This window comes from Amblyraja radiata, chromosome 21 (assembly GCF_010909765.2).
Source record: "Amblyraja radiata isolate CabotCenter1 chromosome 21, sAmbRad1.1.pri, whole genome shotgun sequence".
Taxonomy (NCBI): Eukaryota; Metazoa; Chordata; class Chondrichthyes; order Rajiformes; family Rajidae; genus Amblyraja; species Amblyraja radiata.
Genome location: NC_045976.1, coordinates 19,920,779 through 19,933,306, shown reverse-complemented (window position 1 = coordinate 19,933,306; position 12,528 = coordinate 19,920,779).

The following is a 12,528-nucleotide window of genomic DNA, read 5'->3' as shown; positions in this document are numbered from 1 at the left end:
CAGATATACTGAGTTTCTCCAGCATTTTATGTCCAGTTTTCATCCGATTGCTCAGGCCCAGCATAGCACTTACTCACTATGGTTTGTGAAAATGGCAGGCAAAACATCTGACATTTTAGAACCTGAGTTTGTAGACTTGTAATAGGTTCTTTGTAGCTTGAAAAGAAGAAATAATTGGGCATATATTAAAATCAATCAAAATCGTGAAATCACCAAGTTACTTTTTCTACAAGAATGGTTCGTTTTGACTGAAATTTCACAAATGCAAATACTTTTAAGTAAAACATTAATCAGATTGGGTTTTGCTAGTAGAATGTAAAATGTATCTCTAGCATGGAACCATTTAATTGTAAAACAATCGGTCCTTATCCTAGCTATTTTTTAAATATTATTAATCAAACTCAGGCAAACAAGCTAGGTGGGACACCGTATTCTACAGCAAGAGCCCATGTTCTGTGAAGATATGTGGCCCAGAGGTTGAAATCTTCAGACCAATTATAAGTATTCCAAACAAGATAAATGTCCTCAGATTAAAAGACTGTACTGCAGGAGGGAGTGAGGACAGAGTCCGGAAATTGTGCCCTAAACCTCAATGTGAGGCCAACCCGGAGTAAGAATAGTCAGAAGATAGACACAAAAAGCAAGAGTAACTCAGCGAGACAGGCAGCATCTCTGGAAAGAAGGTATGGGTGAGCTTTTGGGTCGAGACCCTTCTTCAGACTGAAAGTCACGGGAAAGGGAAACGAGAGATATAGATAATGATGTGGAGAGATATAGAACAAATGAATGAAAGATATGCAAAAAGTAACGATGATAAAAGAAACAGGCCATAGTTAGCTGTTTGTTGGGTGAAAATGAAAAGCTGGTGCGGCTTGGATGGGGGAGGAATGGAGAGAGAGGGAATGCCGGGGTTACTTGAAGTTAGAGAAATCAATACAGTCAGCTTCTGGGGTGATTGTGATGTTTGTGACATCAGGGAAGGATCCTCTTTGCATTTTAGGCATAAAAATATTCAAGGTCATTAGTAGAAGTGGTATTTATGTTTATTGTACTGCAACAGTTGTCATTAGTAGTGTTATTTATATTTACAGTAACTAATAAGGCTCAAAACTCAAAAAGCATAATCAGGAACCCACACCACCCTGACCACACACTCATTTCACCCCTGTCATCGGGAAGAGAGTACTGCAGCCTGAAAACTGTAACATCCAAGTTCAGGAACAGCTTCGTCCCTACAGCCATTCGGCTAGTAAACAACCTCAAATAAGCTCTGAACTACATAGACTATTATTGTTATTATTGCACAATTATGGTTTGTTTTTTGTGTACGTATGTGTGTATACGTATGTGTATATATATATATATATATAACTAAAAGTCTCATCTTAACCACTTCCTGCCTGCGCTGTATATTGATTTTAGAAAAAACGCTACCCTATATTGCTATGATTTTGGCCATCCTACTCACAGTCCTTCTCCGCTGAGGCAGCCCCGAGGATTTTTCCGATCGATGAAAAATAAAAAAGTTATGAGCGTTTAAAAAATCTTGAGATCAGCTAATTGGTCCTCTCGCCTGTCAATCACCATGTTGAAGGTAACGCCCCTTCCAGGGCAGGGCAGGACTATAAAAACCCGGATGCCTGGATGTGTCAGTCACTCTGAAAGATCGTGAAGGAGAGGCCACAACTCTGATTCTGCTGTGAGTCTACTGAACTGTGAGTCTACTGCACTACGAGTCTACCCTTTATGTGCTTCATGTGGTTAACCCTTTATGTGCTTGCAATAAATGATTTGTTAGCTAGCAATGTGCTTGCAATGAATGCTGATTTGTTAACCCTTAATGTGCTTGCAATAAATGATTTGTGAACCCTTAATGAAATGAAAAGAGTTGTTTAGCCTGACCTGTGCTTTTACTTCTGCTTTGCCTTTGCTTTGCTTGAGCTCACCTGAAATGAAAGCAAATGGATTGTATTGTTGGCTGGCCCCGCCTGCCCTGTGCTTTTGCTTTTGCTTTGCCTTAGCTTTGCTTGAGCTCACCTGAAATGAAAGCAAATGAGCAAATGGATTGGATTGTTGGCTGGCCCGCCTGCCCTGTGCTGTTGCTTTTGCTTTGCCTTTGCTTTGTTGGAGCTCACCTGAAATGAAAGCAAATGGATTGTATTGCTGGCCTGCCCTGTGCTTTTGCTTTTGCTTTGCCTTTGCTTTGTTTGACCTCACCTGAAATGAAAGCAAATGGATTGTATTGTTGGCTGGCCCCGCCTGCCCTGTGTTTGCCTTGACTTGACTTGAAATGGATTGACTTGACATGAAATGGATTGAACTGGATAGTTGGCCCTGCACTCACTGTGCTTAACTTGACTTGACCCACAACACCCATGCTAGCGCTCCAGAACCTCCCCCCCTTATAATATATATATGTGTGTGTGTATTTGTGAGTATGTGTGTATATATATACACACACTGAACTTTTTTTCTCTCTCTCGTTTATTAAATTGTTTACAATGTACTATGTTTACATACTCTGTTGTGCTGCTGCAAGTAAGAATTTCATCGTTCTATCTGGGACAAATGTCAATAAAACACACTTGAATCATGAATCTAATAAAAGTTACTTTTTGAGAAGTTGATACTGTGTGAATAAGTAAAATTATATTATCTTTACAGCTGGGAGGTTTTGTAGTTATGAAAAGCACAATATAAATGCAGGTCCTTCCATCTTACCAAGACAGAAAACATATCAATCATCACTAGAGCCAGGGTTTTGCCATAAATGCCAAGTGCCTTTTCATGCCTTTTTTTGATGATTTCACCAGGATATAATGCCTTTTTCACGATCGAGTGCCTAAATCAGCATTTTTTTTGCCGTTTTGCTAAAAGGTCGTGCTATTTTCTCTAGTCGTACCATGATTACAATGACGTTTTCTATGTTAACACATTAATATTAATGTTATTATTAACGTGTTAACATAGTATAACTTAAAAGAAAACTTCCACCACCGGGGCAAAACCGGGGGCGCCACCGTCGGTCATTCATTTGTTCGTGCCGCTGTCCGCTGGTTCAGTCTTCTCCAAGATTTATTTAGGAAAGAATTGCTGATGCTGGAAAAATCGAAGGTAGACAAAAAATGCTGGAGAAACTCAGTGGGTGAGGCAGCATCTATGTAGAGAATGAATAGGCAACATTTTGGGTCAAGACCCTTTTTCAGACTGATGTGGGGGGGGGAGGGGCGAGAAAAATAAAGGAAGAGGCGGAGACAGTAGGACTAGAAGAAGAGCTGGGAAGGGGGAGGGAAGGAGGGAGAAGCCAAGGGCTATCTAAAATGAGAGAAGTCAATGTTGATACCGCTGGGGTGTAGACTACCCAGCAAAATACCCAAGCTTGTCTCCTCACTACATTTACTGCTGGCTCCAGTCGCAAATCTGAGTTTTCGAGTGATCTGTGCAAGGCATTCATTGATGCTGGAATTCCACTGTGGAAATTGGAAAACAAATCTCTCAGAGGTTTTTTTTTAGAGAAATAGACAGAGGAACATATACCAAGCGGGTCCTCATTACAGAAAAATTATGTTGACAGCAACTTCAACACCGTTGTGCAGAAAATTAGAGATGAAGTTGCATTTAACAAAATATGGATCCCGATAGGTGAGACAACCGATGCTGTGGGGAGATATGTTGTCAATGTGGTCATCGGTACACTGGAGGCAGGTCAACCATCAAAGGAGTATTTGTTGACATTGGAAGTATTGAAAAAGTCATACAGCTCAACTATTACTCAGTTGTTTACATCTTCACTTGCTGTACTTTGGCCAGAAGGTTTAAAACATGAGAATGTTCTTCTGTTTGTGACTGATGCAGCTCCGTACATGAAAAAAGCTGCTCATGCTCTTAAAGTTTTATTCCTCAAAATGATACATTTGACATGCTTAGCTCAATGGCTTCATAGAATTGCCAAGCATATACATAGCTTGTTTCCAAATGTCGATCGCCTAGTTTCCAATGTCAAGAAAATCTTCCTCAAAGCACCGTCACGTGCGGGGTTGTTCAAGGAAATGGCATCCGAGATTCCGCTACCTCCTCAGCTTGTTTTGACCAGGTGGGGTACATGGCTCTCTGCTGTACTCTACTATGCTGCAAATTGTGATTAGATACAATAAATCATCAACTGTTTTGAAGAAAAATAATCTGCTGCAGTCAGGATCGTCAGTGAAATCATGCAGAAAAAGTCCCTCTTTTGTGATCTTGTGTTTATTGCTTCCAATTTTGCAAACTTCCCACAAGAGATCACTTCCCTTGAGAAATGTGGCAAAACATTAGTGAATAGCTTATAAGTTTTCAACAAAGTAACTGACGATATTCGTAAAGTTCCTGGAGATGTAGGTAAAGACATACAAGGTAAATGTGAGAGAGTGATTTTAGCTAACAAAGATCTTGAAGAAATACAAAACATAGCTAAAGTTCTCAAAGGTAGTTGCAATGCACAAGATATCGAAATGAGTATAGAGCATAGAAGCTTGTTTCTGGTATGCACCAGTGACCTCAGCTGAGGTGGAAGGAAGTTTTTCACAACTGAAGCATATTCTGTCTGACAGACAGTATAGTTTAACACCAGATAATTTGAAAAATATGCTAGTACATATGTGCAACCAGGCAACTTTGGTCATTTAATGTAGTATACCTTTATATTATCATTTTTAACCATATTTTGGTGGTGGAAATAGATGCCTTTTTAGTCAATAAATGCCTTTTTTGTAATTTTATTATGCCTTTTCCCCTGCCTATTTCAGTTTTTTAGCGCCTAAACATCCTGGCTCTAATCATCACATTAATTGTCTACTCCAGTTCCTGAAATAAACCTCTTCCTGCAATTGAATAATGTTTTTTACAATTCCAGCTACATTGAAAGCCTGCTGACTTGAAACCAGAAGGGAATATCTGGAAATGGAAAGTGGAACCAAAAGAAAATATCTGTGTAGACCCCGGTCAACAATACAGACTTAACACACCCATGGAGAAATATGCATCTGTAAGTCTTGGATGAACCTCATGAGCCATTTTTGGTCTACAGGTAAAATATTCTCTTGGAGACTATGATCATTGACCAAGAGAGTCTATTGATAATCATTTGTAATATTAATCACTATTTATCAATGCTTGCCATCTTCTTTCTACTCTTCCGTTTCACCATTTTTTGTGGCCTTTAATGGCAATTGCTGTTCTTTTCAAAATTCTAGAAATCTGAGATTCAAGATCGCACTGTTCTGTCCAAACACTTTTTGAATCCTCAATTTCATCAATCTTCTCACTGCCACATTTGTTCTTAGACTTTAGATATACAGTGCGGAAACAGACCTTTCGGCCTTCCAAGTCCGCGCCGACCAGCGATCAACCCATACACTAACACTATTCTACACACTAGGGACTATTTACAAGCCAATTAACCTACAAACCTGTACGTCTTAGGCGTGCGGGAGGAAACTGGAGCACCCGGAGAAAACCTATGGGGTCACAGGGAGAACATACAAACTCCATATAGATATCACCCGCAGTCAGGATAGAACCTGGGTCTCTGGCGCTGTAAGGCAGCAACTCTGCGCCATGGTGCCACTGTTTGTTGCAAATCAGTGATTACCTAATTGAGCCTTTCAAAAATTAGCTTCCGTTCTTATTTTAGTTTACAACTCCTCACTTCCCACAAACATTGACAAACCAGGGCAAACTGTCCTTGGATACAAAATTGAAAGTTATTGTACATCAATTCAAAGATCAGATGAATTACAAAACACAATCATGACTGCTTGGCTTGAATAGATGACTTCTAGAACAGAAATGGGCATTTTCACACATCATCTTACTCCAGCGTGAAGTCTCCTTCATATTCACTGGTGGATGTCAAGGAAACCCTGGCGCTGGGGGCAAGGGGTTGAAGTTTAGGAAGCATTGTTGTCACAAGATACAACAGTCTAAGTTATATCCTCCACAATAATTCCAATGACAGCCTGTGGTAGGGTTTCTTTGGCAAGGATGGCCCCGATGCCAATGTTTTGCTCCTTCTTGGACCATGGACACCAAGCAATTGATTAATTATATGGAGCCAGCAAAGATTGGGTACTTGCTTATCCAATTCAGATCAATAAATGAACAAACACTTAGTTTACTCAAACTGTGAGTCAGCAACAAGCTTCCCATAAAATCAAGAATTGTAAAATATTGCTCAAATATAGTCGGGAATACAAGATTTAGCAACAATTATGCAAATAACATATTATTAAATCATGTGGGATTTACAATAAAATTTACAAAAGATTAAAAAAGTGGGGGAAAATAAAAGAACAAGAGCTGTTTGAAATGGGAATATGCTGATTATTGTGCAATTGCCAAAAGTCCAGAGCAAAGGTGATGTCATAGCCTTGAACAGAATGCAGAGATGAACAAAAGTGAAAAGATATGAAGTGCAGCGGGTGATAAAGTCAGCCAAAAGTGACAAATGTTGCAGCATTACCAAATATTACCAGATAATGTTGGGTGAGAGAAAGCGGAGAATGACATAATTTGATATAGAATAGAATAGCCTTTTATTGTCATCCAGACCGAAGTCTGAACGAAATTTAAGCTGTCATACATACAATACAATACAATAAAAAACAATAATAAACACATATTAACATCCACCACAGTGAGTCCACCCAACATCTCCTCACTGTGATGGAGGCAAAAGTCTTAGGGCTGCAGTCTCTTCCCTCCTCTTCTCCTTCTGCGCTGAGGCGATACCCCCCGGGCGATGTTAAAACCTGTCCGGGGGCTCAAACACCGCGGCCCGGGGTGGTCGAAGCTGCCGCTCACCAGACCTGCTGACGCAGCCGCTGGCCCGCGGCCGAACCCCGGTCTCAGGCCACCGCCGCCAGAACTGCCGTCCCAGCCCCCGGAGCATCGTTCCAGCCCCGAGCCGGATCGCCCTCACGTGAGTACTGCCACCCGTCCTCAGCACTCACGCCAGGCCGCCGCTCCTCCCTCGCGCCAGGCCGCCCCAGACTGGGAGCGATCCTCACATCGGGCTGGGCAGCAACTGGGAGAAGCTCCCCCTAGGGCTGGGCGCAACAGACGGGCAAACGATCACCTCGGGCGTGGGCCGACACGACCGGGGCCGATCTCCCTCGGGCTGGGCCGCCCACGACCGGGCGCCGACCTCCCTCGGGCTGGGCCGCACCGACACGGGCGCCGCTTCTCCTCGGGTGGGCCGCCCGACCGGGCGCCGCTTTCCTCGGGTGGGCGCAACGACCGGGCGCAGCTCTCCCTGGGCTGGGCCGCCCCGACCGGGAGCCCGCTCCTCCGGGCTGGGCGCCACGACCGGGCGACGCTCCTCCCTCGGGCTGGCCGCCTCCGACCGGGCGCCGCTCCTCCCTCGGGCTGGGAACGCCGTACCTCCCCGTGCTCGGCACTCCGACGGGAGCACCGTTCCTTCCTCGGTGCCGGCCGTCACAGCCCCTCACGAAAGCCCTGTTCCAGCCCCGAGCCGGGCCGTCCTCACGGGAGCGAGCTCAGTGCGAGTCCCGGCGGGCTCTGCCTCCTGAGCCTCGAGGTCGCCAGCTCCGCCATTAGGCCTCAGCGCAGACGGAGGCAGAGAAGGGGAATACGACAAAAAAGTCGCATTCCCCCGCAGGGAGAGACAGCAAGCCCCGTTTCAACCCCCCCCCCCCCCCAAAAAACACAAACTAAAAACCAAAACTAGACTAACCAAAACGAAAATAAACAACCCAAAAAACACAAAACAAACAGGACTGCCAGAGAGCCGCTGCAGCCAGAGCCGCGCCGCCACTAGGAAGCGGTTATAAACCTAGAATCAACTCATGACCAACAGCCACATACACATTTTACAATGAGAATCTCACAAAAATGAGGAAGGAGGCTAAGTAACTTCATTGTCCGCAACAAAAGTTTTTCATTGTACCTCGGTACATGTGACAATAAACTAAACTCAAACTCAATAACTGGGCGTGGGAAGATGAGAACAGCTCATGGCTGATATTGAGTGAGATCCCAGTGCTGGAGACCAAAAGTACCTAGCAATTCAAATCCAAGGAAAGATATTGTCAAGCTTGAAAGGGTTCAGAAAAGATTTACGAGGATATTGCCAGGACTAGAGGGTGTGAGCTATAGGGAGAGGTTGAGTAGGCTGGGTCTCCCTTCCATTGAGCGTAGGAGGATGAGGGGAGAACTTATAGAAGTATACAAAATCATTAGAGGAATAGATCGGGTAGATGCACAGAGTTTTTTACCCAGAGTAGGGGAATCGAGGACCAGAGGTTCAAGGTGAAGGGGAGAAGATTTAATAGGAATCAGAGGGGTAACTTTTTCACAGAGGGTGGTGGGTGTATGGAACAAGCTGCCAGAGGAGGTAGTTGAGGCTGGGACTATCCCATAATTTAAGAAACAGTTGGACAGGTACATGGATAGAACAGGTTTCGAGGGTTATGGACCAAGCGCAGGCAAGTGAGACTAGTGTAGCTGGGACATGTTGGCAGGTGTGGGCAAGTTGGGCCGAAAGGCCTGATTCCACACTGTATCACTCTATGACTAGGCCTCAAAAAGAAAATATAACAGAAATAAATATAATCTGCAGCACAGAGGTGGTGCAGTAGAGCTACCGTCTTACAGTGGCAGAGACCCGAATTTGATCCTGACTACAGGTTCTTGTCTGTATGGAGTTTGTACCTTCTCCCCATGACCTGCGTTGGTTTTCTCCCGCACTATAAAAAACATACAGGTTTGTAGGTTAATTGGCAGTGTAAATGTAAAATTGTCCCTAGTGTGTGTAGGATAGTGTTAATGTGCGAGGTTCGCTGGTCGGTGTGGACTCGGTGGGCCGAAGGGCCTGATTCTCTAAACTAAATTAAAACTAAATTTATTGAAACAATGTAAAAGGGAAGAGGTGAAAACCATAAGAGATGAGAATGAAAAAAAGAGATGAGCTGAAATATAATGTATAGTAATATTTCCACCAAGTGATGGGAAGTTTTAAAGAGGTCATTAATGGGAACTAACAGGGCATATTCTTGCAAGTGGAAAATCAATGCATTTAATGCTTGAATTCCATAGATGAATAGATTCAGAGAATAAAATAAAAGAGATGGGGTTATGTTATGATAACTGTCAATTTCACAATGGAACATGGAACCAAGCTGAATTTAAAAATATACAAAATAAAACTGTAAGTGAAAGTAAGAATGGCTGCGGGAATAGATTAGCAGATAACGATACAGAACCAAAAGTCTTCAGTAATAAAAGAGAAGCCAAAGGTTGGCTGCGTCAGTTAAGGAAATGTGTAAAAAAGAACTGCAGATGCTGCTTTCAATCGAAGGTAGACACAAAATACTGGAGTAACTCAGTGGGTAAGGCAGCATCTCTGGAGAGAAGGAATGGGCGACGTTTCGGGTCAAGACCCTTCTTCAGCTGAATAACAATTTTTAAACAGTTGCATAAGCACAAAGGCAGAATTGTACAGTTTAGTATTAATCAATGAAATGGAATAGTTCTTCCAAATGATGAATCAAATCATCTATTTTTGTAAAGTATAAAGGGCCTGTCCCACCAGCATGCGACTCCATGTGGCAAGCGTGACCTAAAGGGCCGGTCCCACCAGCATGCGACTCCATGCGGCAAGCATGACCTAACGTGGTCGCTTGAGCCGTAGGGCCTCGCGGGGCCGGTCCCACTTCGATTAGCCGGAGCTGTATGGAGTTGTGCGGAGCTGGTCCAGACATCGCGCGGGGCTCCGAAAAACTGACCGTGCTTAAAAATTCCGCGCGGCAACAGCCTGCCGGCCCGCAGCCTCCTCGGCGTTGTGTCACTCACTCGACCTCCACGCGGCTCCCGCTTCTGGTTTGGTCGCGCTTGCCGCATGCAGGCGCATGCTGGTGGGACCGGCCCTTCAGGTCGTGCTTGCCGTATGGAGTCGCATGCTTGTGGGACAGGCCCTTTAGACCAGCAGGATTTGGAAAAACTGTCAAATATCCGCTCAGCTCTCTTTGCTACTAGTAGGATATCCCAGTGTACCCCAGATATTCTGCCTTGTATTTCATCTTTGTTAAACTTTCCATTGCCATGTACATATAATAAATCAATAAAGGATTGTAACTCAACTTCAATATGGACTAAGGTCAACAATTACTCTGTGCTCATCAGTGAGACCAGCTCTATCATAAATTATGTTGCTTCATTTAAACTATTTTTATTAGTCACTTTTATTGCATTTCTAATAGAATTTATCCTTGTCATTACTTATTCATAGTTACTGACACTTTTTTCAGAAAACCCTTTATAAATAGATGAAATTTGAAATTTGCTAAGTTTGATTTTTTTTTAATAACATTTACAACAAAAAAAGCAAAGCGCTGGCGTAACTCAGCAGGTCACACAAAAATAAAAAATGTTACGAAACAATTGCATGTTTGATTATGAAGATTGGGAATTACAAAGTACAATTTTAACTGAACATTTCAATCCAGGAAAAAAAATAAAAAGGGACCCTTTCTAAATCTTGATAAGATTCTGAAGATCTCTTGATAGAATGTTGCTGTTAACTTGTTCACAATATCCTTTCTATAACGAAGGACAACACCAACACCACAACCGTATTCCTAGCCTTTGATCTGGTCTTGAAACCATGTTATGTATATGGCTACTCCAGTTTAGTTGTTGGTCAGTGGTAACACTGAGGATATCGTCAGTGGGGGATTCTGTGATGGTAATGCCATTGAATGTCAGAGGGTTATTGATGGATCTTCTCTTGCCGGATATCGTCATTGTCTAGCACCTGTCTGGCCACCTAATCGCAGGGCCTGGATATTGTCCAAGTTTTGCTGTGTTTGGTGGTGGACTGCTTCATTACCTGCGGTGTCACAAGTGCTGCTGCACATTGGGCAATCAATAGTAAACATCCCTAATCTGATCCTAGAATTGAAGGAAAGAAGAAGGGTCTTGACCCGAAACATCGCCTATTCCTTCTCTCCATAGATGCTGCCTCACCCACTGAATTTCTCCAGCATTTTTGTCTACCTGGGCTTGAAGGAAGATCATTGATGAAGCAGCTGAAGATGATTGGGCCTAGGACACAATCCAGAGGAATTCCTGCAGAAATGCCCTGTGGGCCTGTAACCACCACAAACAAGCATCTTTTTTTGTGCTCGGTATGATTCCGACAAGTGAAGGGATTTTTACCCCTCATTCCCACTAACTCTAGTTTAGCCTGGCTCCTTGATCAGATGCTGCCTCGATATCAAGGACAGTTACTCTCACTCCACTGCTGCAGTTTCTCCCTTTTGTCCATGATTAGTTCAAAGCTGTAATGAGTTTTGGAGCTGAATGACTTTGCCAGAACCCAAACTGAGCTTCAGTGAGCAGGCTGACCACAACCTGTGCTTTGCTGCCATCTAGAGTTCACATTCAGCCTGTGCTTGCGGAGATGTCTAATTATTGCTTGGAGCAGTGCATCATCCGACATACTGCATAATAACCCCTTATCGCGCTGATTCAATTAGCAACCACATTTTTGCAAACACATCTTGAATTAGGCGAACCACTAGCGTAGTGATTAATCAAAGCTGCGTAAATAGAATTTATTCCGTGAATAATAATAGCAAACGTTCATATTTATATTTCATTGATATTTTTATTTGGCAAAGCTGACTATCATGCAGGAATTCCTGAAGATGCAAGTTAGAAGTTCAGAAATTAGGAACAAAAAGGAAAAACAATATGTTTTTTACTGGGTAGAGGACAGATGCAGGTACGCTAACAATGATCAGAAGGGGACTGTGGGCAATAAATACAAAATAAAATCATTTTGAAAAAAACATGAATGCTGATAATACAGGAAAGGGCAGAGTAATGTTTCAGGTAGACACAAAATGCTGGAATAACTCAACAGGTCCTGCAGCATCCTTGGAGAAAATGGATAGGTGATGTTTCGGGTTGAGAGCCTTCTTAATGTTTTAGGTCTATGCCTGGATGAGATATTATAATTACAAGATAAGCAGGTGGACCAACAGCATTAACATTTAATGCCATATGCCCAAACAAAACTTCCCTCTGCTGTTAAATAGGAAATATTTTCTAAAATATGAAGTGTGATAATTTAAATTTCTGTGCTACATATGAATGAATGTTCACTAAGGTAACTCAGCGGGACAGACAGCATCTCTGGAGAGAAGGAATGGGTGATGTTTCGGGTCAAGACCCTTCTTCAGACTGATGTCAGGGGAGTGGGTGGGACAGAAATAGAATGTAGTCGGAGACAGTAAGACTGGTGGGATATAATCATCCAACACTTTTGCCACCTCCAACGGGATCCAACTACTGGCCACGTCTTCCCACCTCCACACTTCTCTGATTTCCGCAGAGACCGTTCCCCTCCGCAACTCCCTGGTCAACTCGTCCCTTACCGCCCAAACCACCCCCTCCCCAGGTACTTTCCCCTGCAACCGCAGGAGATGCAACACCTGTCCCTTTACCTCCCCACTTGACTCCATCCAA